The sequence below is a fragment of the Saccopteryx leptura genome, chromosome 12, assembly GCF_036850995.1.
Source record: "Saccopteryx leptura isolate mSacLep1 chromosome 12, mSacLep1_pri_phased_curated, whole genome shotgun sequence".
NCBI lineage: Eukaryota > Metazoa > Chordata > Mammalia > Chiroptera > Emballonuridae > Saccopteryx > Saccopteryx leptura.
In genome coordinates, this window is record NC_089514.1 from 36,718,558 (window position 1) to 36,725,398 (window position 6,841).

At 40.6% G+C, this 6,841-nt stretch overlaps 1 pseudogene; it reads left to right on the forward strand.

Annotated features, from left to right (window-relative positions):
- Nucleotides 1-494: 494 nt before the first annotated feature.
- Nucleotides 495-1,105, forward strand: LOC136383867 (NADH-ubiquinone oxidoreductase 75 kDa subunit, mitochondrial pseudogene; annotated as a pseudogene).
- Nucleotides 1,106-6,841: the final 5,736 nt, after the last annotated feature.

Below are 6,841 nucleotides of genomic sequence, written 5' to 3' on the forward strand. Positions count from 1 at the left end.
CAGAAAAAAACTAAGATTAAGAGAAGTGCTGAGACCAAGACCATCTCTAGCATTAAAGAACAGGAGAATGAAGTTTGGAAAGAGAATTTAAGCTGGTTGTTCAGAGTTCAGAGTGGAAACTTATTCATGTTTTAGGGGGAATATTTTAATGTATAACTTTACAGAACACTGAATATAACTCATATGTGAATCCCAAAATGTATACCGTCCAATTTAGCCAAATAATTGTCCAATCTAATGACTATGTCACTGATCCTTTTCCTCCAAGTGAATAAGAATCTGAATATATATTGAATCAGCACCCAGGCATCTAAGGGGGTCAGCGTGGCGTAGACAGTTCTGCAGAGCACCATCATGGCTCCAGGGAGAAGCAATATTTTAAGGTTATCTGTAAGAAGAGCCTCAATAAGCCTTTCCAAGCCTGCTAAAGAATATATTCAACTTCCACAGCAGCAAGCAACTTGATTGAAGTATTTGCTGATGGTCAATCTGTCATGGTGGAGCCAGGGACTGTCTGCCAAGCTTGGGAGAACATTGGCGTGTAGCTCCGTCAGTTCTGTTAGAAGAGGTTGTCAGTTGCTGGAAACTGCAGGACATGCCTTGTTGAAATTGAGAAAGCTCCTAAGGTTGTAGCTGCTTGTGCCGTGCCAGTAAGGAAAGGCTGGGATATCTTGACAGACTCAGAAATCTAAGAAAACCAGAGGTGGTGTGATGGAGTTGTTATTGGCAGGTCACCCGCTGGACCGTCCTGCTTGTGATCAGGGAGGTGACTGTGATCTGCAGGACCAGTCCATGGTGTTTGGAAGTGATAGGAGCCAATTTTCAGAGGAGAAACATGTTGTGGAGGACAGAACACTGGGTCATTGGGAAAGACCATCACGACTAGGTGTATACAGTGCACTGGTTGCATCAGGTTGGCAAGTGAGATTGCAGAAGTAGATGACTTGGGAACAGCAGGGAGAGGACATGGTATGCAAGTTGGCACATGCATTGAAAAGATGATTATGTCTGATCTGTCTGGAATGTCAATGATATCTGTCCTGTAGGCATCCTGTCCTCTAAGCCCTGTGCCTTGACTGCCTGGCTTTGGGAAACAAGGTACTGAGTGTTGTATTTTTTGATGATTTTTGTCCTTTATTTTACTATAATTAAAAAAAAATTACAATAAATAAAGAATCTGAACATATTCTGTATTTATTTACATTACATATTGTTGGTAGTATAACTTTGCATAAATCCATCTTTTTCCCCAACTGACGCTGCTAAACTTTATAACTTCAATTATTGAAAGAATATAACCACATAGAAAAGCACCCAGTTCTTCAGTTACCAAGTGCTTCAGAGGCCACTGAAAAGGAAGGAAAAGCAAGAAGTGTCTCTCGTAGGGACCACACATCCACACATCTCGATTGTTCAGGAGTTGCCAGGTACATATCTGTCATCCCAGAATCCTGTCCTGTTCAGCATTTCTCCAGGACAGAAACATCACAACAGGTAGGATGTAGTATATGATCACCCAGATCCTAGGTGAGAGAGAATGTCTGGTTTCTCCCCTTTACGAACCCCTCAGTTTGGAAAGTTGTCAGTCAGATCCAGCCACACCTGTGACCCAGGCCGCCTTGCTGAGATCCAGGCAGGAGGAGGGAGACCGGGAGGGAGGAGAAAGGCAGGGAAGCAGCAGCAGCCTGGAGAACCACACTCTCAACACCGAGGTTCTGCGTACAACCCACACCCTCCAGGGGGAGGGAGGAGAAAGGCAGGGAAGCAGCCTGAGAACCACACTCTCATCACGGAGGCTCTGCATACAACCCACACCCTCCAGGGGGAAGGAGGAGAAAGGCAGGACAGCAGCAGCCTGAGAACCACCCTCTCATCTCCGAGGCTCTGTGTACAACCCACACCCTCCAGGGGGAGGGAGGAGAAAGGCAGGACAGCAGCCTGAGAACCACACTCTCATCACCGAGGCTCTGTGTACAGCCCACACCCTCCAGGGGGAGGGAGGAGAAAGGCAGGGAAGCAGCCTGAGAACCACACTCTCAACACCGAGGCTCTGTGTACAACCCACACCCTCCAGGGGGAGGGAGGAGAAAGGCAGGACAGCAGCCTGAGAACCACACTCTCATCACCGAGGCTCTGTGTACAACCCACACCCTCCAGGGGGAGGGAGGAGAAAGGCAGGGAAGCAGCAGCAGCCTGAGAACCACACTCTCATCACCGAGGCTCTGTGTACAACCCACACCCTCCAGGGGGAGGGAGGAGAAAGGCAGGGAAGCAGCCTGAGAACCACACTCTCATCACCGAGGCTCTGTGTACAACCCACACCCTCCAGGGGGAGGGAGGAGAAAGGCAGGGAAGCAGCCTGAGAACCACACTCTCATCACCGAGGCTCTGTGTACAACCCACACCCTCCAGGGGGAGGGAGGAGAAAGGCAGGGAAGCAGCAGCAGCCTGAGAACCACACTCTCATCACCGAGGCTCTGTGTACAACCCACACCCTCCAGGGGGAGGGAGGAGAAAGGCAGGGAAGCAGCAGCAGCCTGAGAACCACACTCTCATCACCGAGGCTCTGTGTACAACCCACACCCTCCAGGGGGAGGGAGGAGAAAGGCAGGGAAGCAGCAGCAGCCTGAGAACCACACTCTCATCACCGAGGCTCTGTGTACAACCCACACCCTCCTGGGGGAGGGAGGAGAAAGGCAGGGAAGCAGCCTGAGAACCACACTCTCATCACAGAGGCTCTGTGTACAACCCACACCCTCCAGGGGGAGGAGGAGAAAGGCAGGGAAGCAGCCTGGAGAACCACACTCTCATCACCGAGGCTCTGTGTACAACCCACACCCTCCAGATCTATTTCTCTACATTGTCTAGACTTCTACACTGACAGCTTTAAAATGGATTCAAAAGAGAAAACAAAACTGTAGGTGAACCCTCAACTTTATTGAAAAAATTTCAGGATTCACAACTTTAATTACAAGAAATATGTCTATTCATAATTTAATACAGGAAGATTGATACTATACCTACTGAGAAATAGGCAAAATCTATGGTAATATGTTCTCAAAATTTGTTTTCTTTTGTTTAATATTTAATAATAAATAATACAAGTAGAATGGATTTTCAACTTTGTAAAACTTTTTAGTCATAATTCCTTCTGTTCCCTGCAGCATCTGGGAGATAACAGGAAAGATAAAATCTCAGATTACTGCTATACTTTCAAAATTATATCTTTCCCATAGTCTCAATAATACATGTCTCAGAAACCAGAATGATTCCCTTTCTTAAAAAAATCACATCACAAGTTTAGTGGTGTTAGTGTCATGTTTATTTAAGTATCTCCAACCCCCTCATCGAAATGGCAAGGGGAACTTTAAAAAAAAAAAAGAAGCTCATTGGCACAGTGTTTCTTTTGGGGGTAATGAAAACATCCTAAAATTCATTATATAAAGGTTGCAAAACTGGTCATATACTAAAAATCATTAAATTGTGCATTTTAAATAAATGACTTGTATATCTCAATAAAGCTGTTCTTTTTAAACATCTAACAGTATATATCGCGGTAAGTTAGAGATGACCACAGTTCTTAGATAGTCTCGCCATTAAGAGGCAGGGTTTATTTTCCTTGCTTGAGTTTGTTCTGGCCTCTGACTACGTTCAATAATAGTGTAAGTGTAAGTGACCCTAGGCCGTTTCAAAGCCTGATTTTTAAGAGAACTGGATGCTTCCACCTTGGTCATGGAGACTTTAGCTGCTGTATAAGAATTTCAAATACTTTGAGGCCACTCTAGTCAGAGGATTTGTATGTAAGTCAAGTAGGAGAAAAAGAGAAAAATGATGCTTTGCAAGCCCCCAGATATGCTGACTCTAATCATTCAAGTCACCTCACTTGAGGTTACAACACTGTGAAACAAAGACACCTATACTACAAGATGCCTGTATCCATGACCCCAAAATACCATGAAACATAATAAATTGTTGTTCTAAAGCAATAAGTTCTGGGCACATTTGTTATACAGCACTAAACAGAATAGACTGTAAAACAAGGTGATAAGTTATCCCCAAAATCCTGGGATCAGAGCAAGTATAATTAAAACACCAACAAGGACAAGATCCTAGGACAAGAGCAGACATGCCAGAATAAACAAAGAGAAGACAAAGGAAATTCTGGTGGGCTCAAAAGCCAGGAAAGTCGAGAATTGCCGACAAGAATCCGTTTCTAAAAAAGAGTCTACTCAGAGGGGAGGACTCAAATAGCAAAACTTTGGACAGTCATAAGTACTAGAAGACTCCTCAGGTACCAATTTGTAGATGAGTACAAGGGAGTTGCAGAAAGGTCAGAGTACTAGGCCCTCTGGGATCTCAAATATAGTCAAACCCTACAATGAAGAGAATTTGGTCACAACAGAACACCAGTTGTTTAGGGAAATGTCTCTCAGGTATGAAGAGAAGAGATTTAGGTTTTAATGACAGAAATGCTGAAGACATGGATCTCAAAAAGCATTAGAGATATAACTATGCAAATATATATATATATATATATATATTTTTTTTTTTTTTTTTTTTTTCAAACATATCACAAGTGCAATCAAAGAGGAAACATAGAAACTGGTGAAACAAACCCTGACCTTCACCTCTGCTAAACAGGCAGAAGATTTTCTTTCTTAAAATATAAGAAACCCTCTGACTTCAAATGAACAATTATAAGAATTGCAATTAAAATACTGTAAGATAAACAATGATAAAAGAAATCTAAATTATATACTTATGAAAATAAAGTCACATCACAAACATAAGGCTGCAAAACAAAAATTTGGAAACTAATACATATTACCAAAAAACTAAGCCCTGGCCGGTTGGCTCAGCGGTAGAGCGTCGGCCTAGTGTGCGGAGGACCCGGGTTCGATTCCGGCCAGGGCACACGGGAGAAGCGCCCATTTGCTTCTCCACCCCTCCGCCGCGCTTTCCTCTCTGTCTCTCTCTTCCCCTCCCGCAGCCAAGGCTCCATTGGAGCAAAGATGGCCCAGGCGCTGGGGATGGCTCCTTGGCCTCTGCCCCAGGCGCTAAAGTGGCTCTGGTCGCAATATGGCGACGCCCAGGATGGGCAGAGCATCGCCCCCTGGTGGGCAGAGTGTCGCCCCTGGTGGGCGTGCCGGGTGGATCCTGGTTGGGCGCATGCGGGAGTCTGTCTGACTGTCTCTCCCTGTTTCCAGCTTCAGAAAAAAAAAAAAAAAAACTAAAGAAAATTATAAAAACTGTTAAATAAGATATAAAATCTGAATTTTAAAACAAAAATGTTGGTGCATATAAGGATCATTGAGCAAAAGATGTAGATGAAATAAATGAAGATTAAAATAGAAGTAATACAAGAAAAAATAAATACTACAGAATGAATCATTGTAGAAATAAAGAGAAAAAATGTTTGAAATAGAAATTTTAAAAATTAGAAGTTTTATATATAATGATATATAGAAGACAAACAAAAAAATCACCATAGATATACATTTCTTTTAAAAAAATTAGTAGAATAGAACCAATACTGAAAACTATAATGCAAGAAACTGTCTTGGAATAAGAGATGAATGATTTTGCATAAAGAACTCTTAATAGGAGTCATTATAAATTGTAGAAAGATAGAATGACTGAAACTCAAACTCAATGGACAGATTCAACATCAGAATGAAGGAGACAGAGGAAAAGTCAGTAAACTGAAAGACAGAACAATAGATATTCAACTTGGACAACAGAGAATAGAATTTTAAAAGTGATATTCATGTTTAAGTCTTTAACACATTTTGAGTTAATTTTTATGAGAGATGTGAAATCAGCCTAATTTTATTATTATGCACATAATTATCCAGTTTTCCCTACACCATTTATTAAAGAGACTATCCTCAACTCATTATATCATATATTCTTGGATCCCCAGTCAAGTATTTGTTGACTATGCATGTGATAGTATATCTCTGGGCTCTTGATTCTGTTCTATTGCTCTGTGTCTATATTTATGCCAGTACCATACTGACTTGATTATTATAGTCTTGTAGTATAGTTAAAAATTAAGAAGTCTGGTGCCTCTAGCTTTGTGTTTCTTGCTCAGGATAGATAAGACTATTCAGGGTATTTTGTGTGTTTCCAGTCCATTTTTAAGATTTTTTTTTTCTGTGAAAAATGCTTTGGGAGTTTTGATATAGCTATTACATTAAATCCATAAATGACTTCAAGTATTATGAATATTTTAACAATATTCATTCTTTTAATCCATGAACACAGAACATTTTTCTACTTATTTGTACCTTATTCAATTTATTTTATCAAGGTCTTATAGATTTCAGTGTACAGCTCTATTACTCAGTTAAATTTATTCCTAAGCATTTTATTGTTCTTGATAATATTTTGAATGAGTTTTTATATTTTGTTTCATATATTTTACTGTTAGTGTATAGAAACACAACTGATTTCTGTATGTTGATGTTAGATTCTGCAATTTTACTGAATTTCTGATTAGTTCCAACAGAATTTTTTTTTTTGGTAAAATTTTTAAGATTTTCTATATAATGTCATATCATCAGCTGAGACTATTTTACTTCTTTCTTTCCAGTTTGGATGACTTGAAATCAGTTTTGGCCACATTTTTTTGGATATGACACCAAAAGCACAATTACAAGCATCAAGATGGGTACTATATCGAACTCAAGAGTTCTGGACAGAAAAAGAAACAAACTGAAAAGACAACCTATGGAATGGGAGAAAATATTTGCAAACCATATCTCTAATAAGAAGTTAGTATCCAAATATATATAGGATATATATATGTCATATATATATCCTATATATATAAGAAACT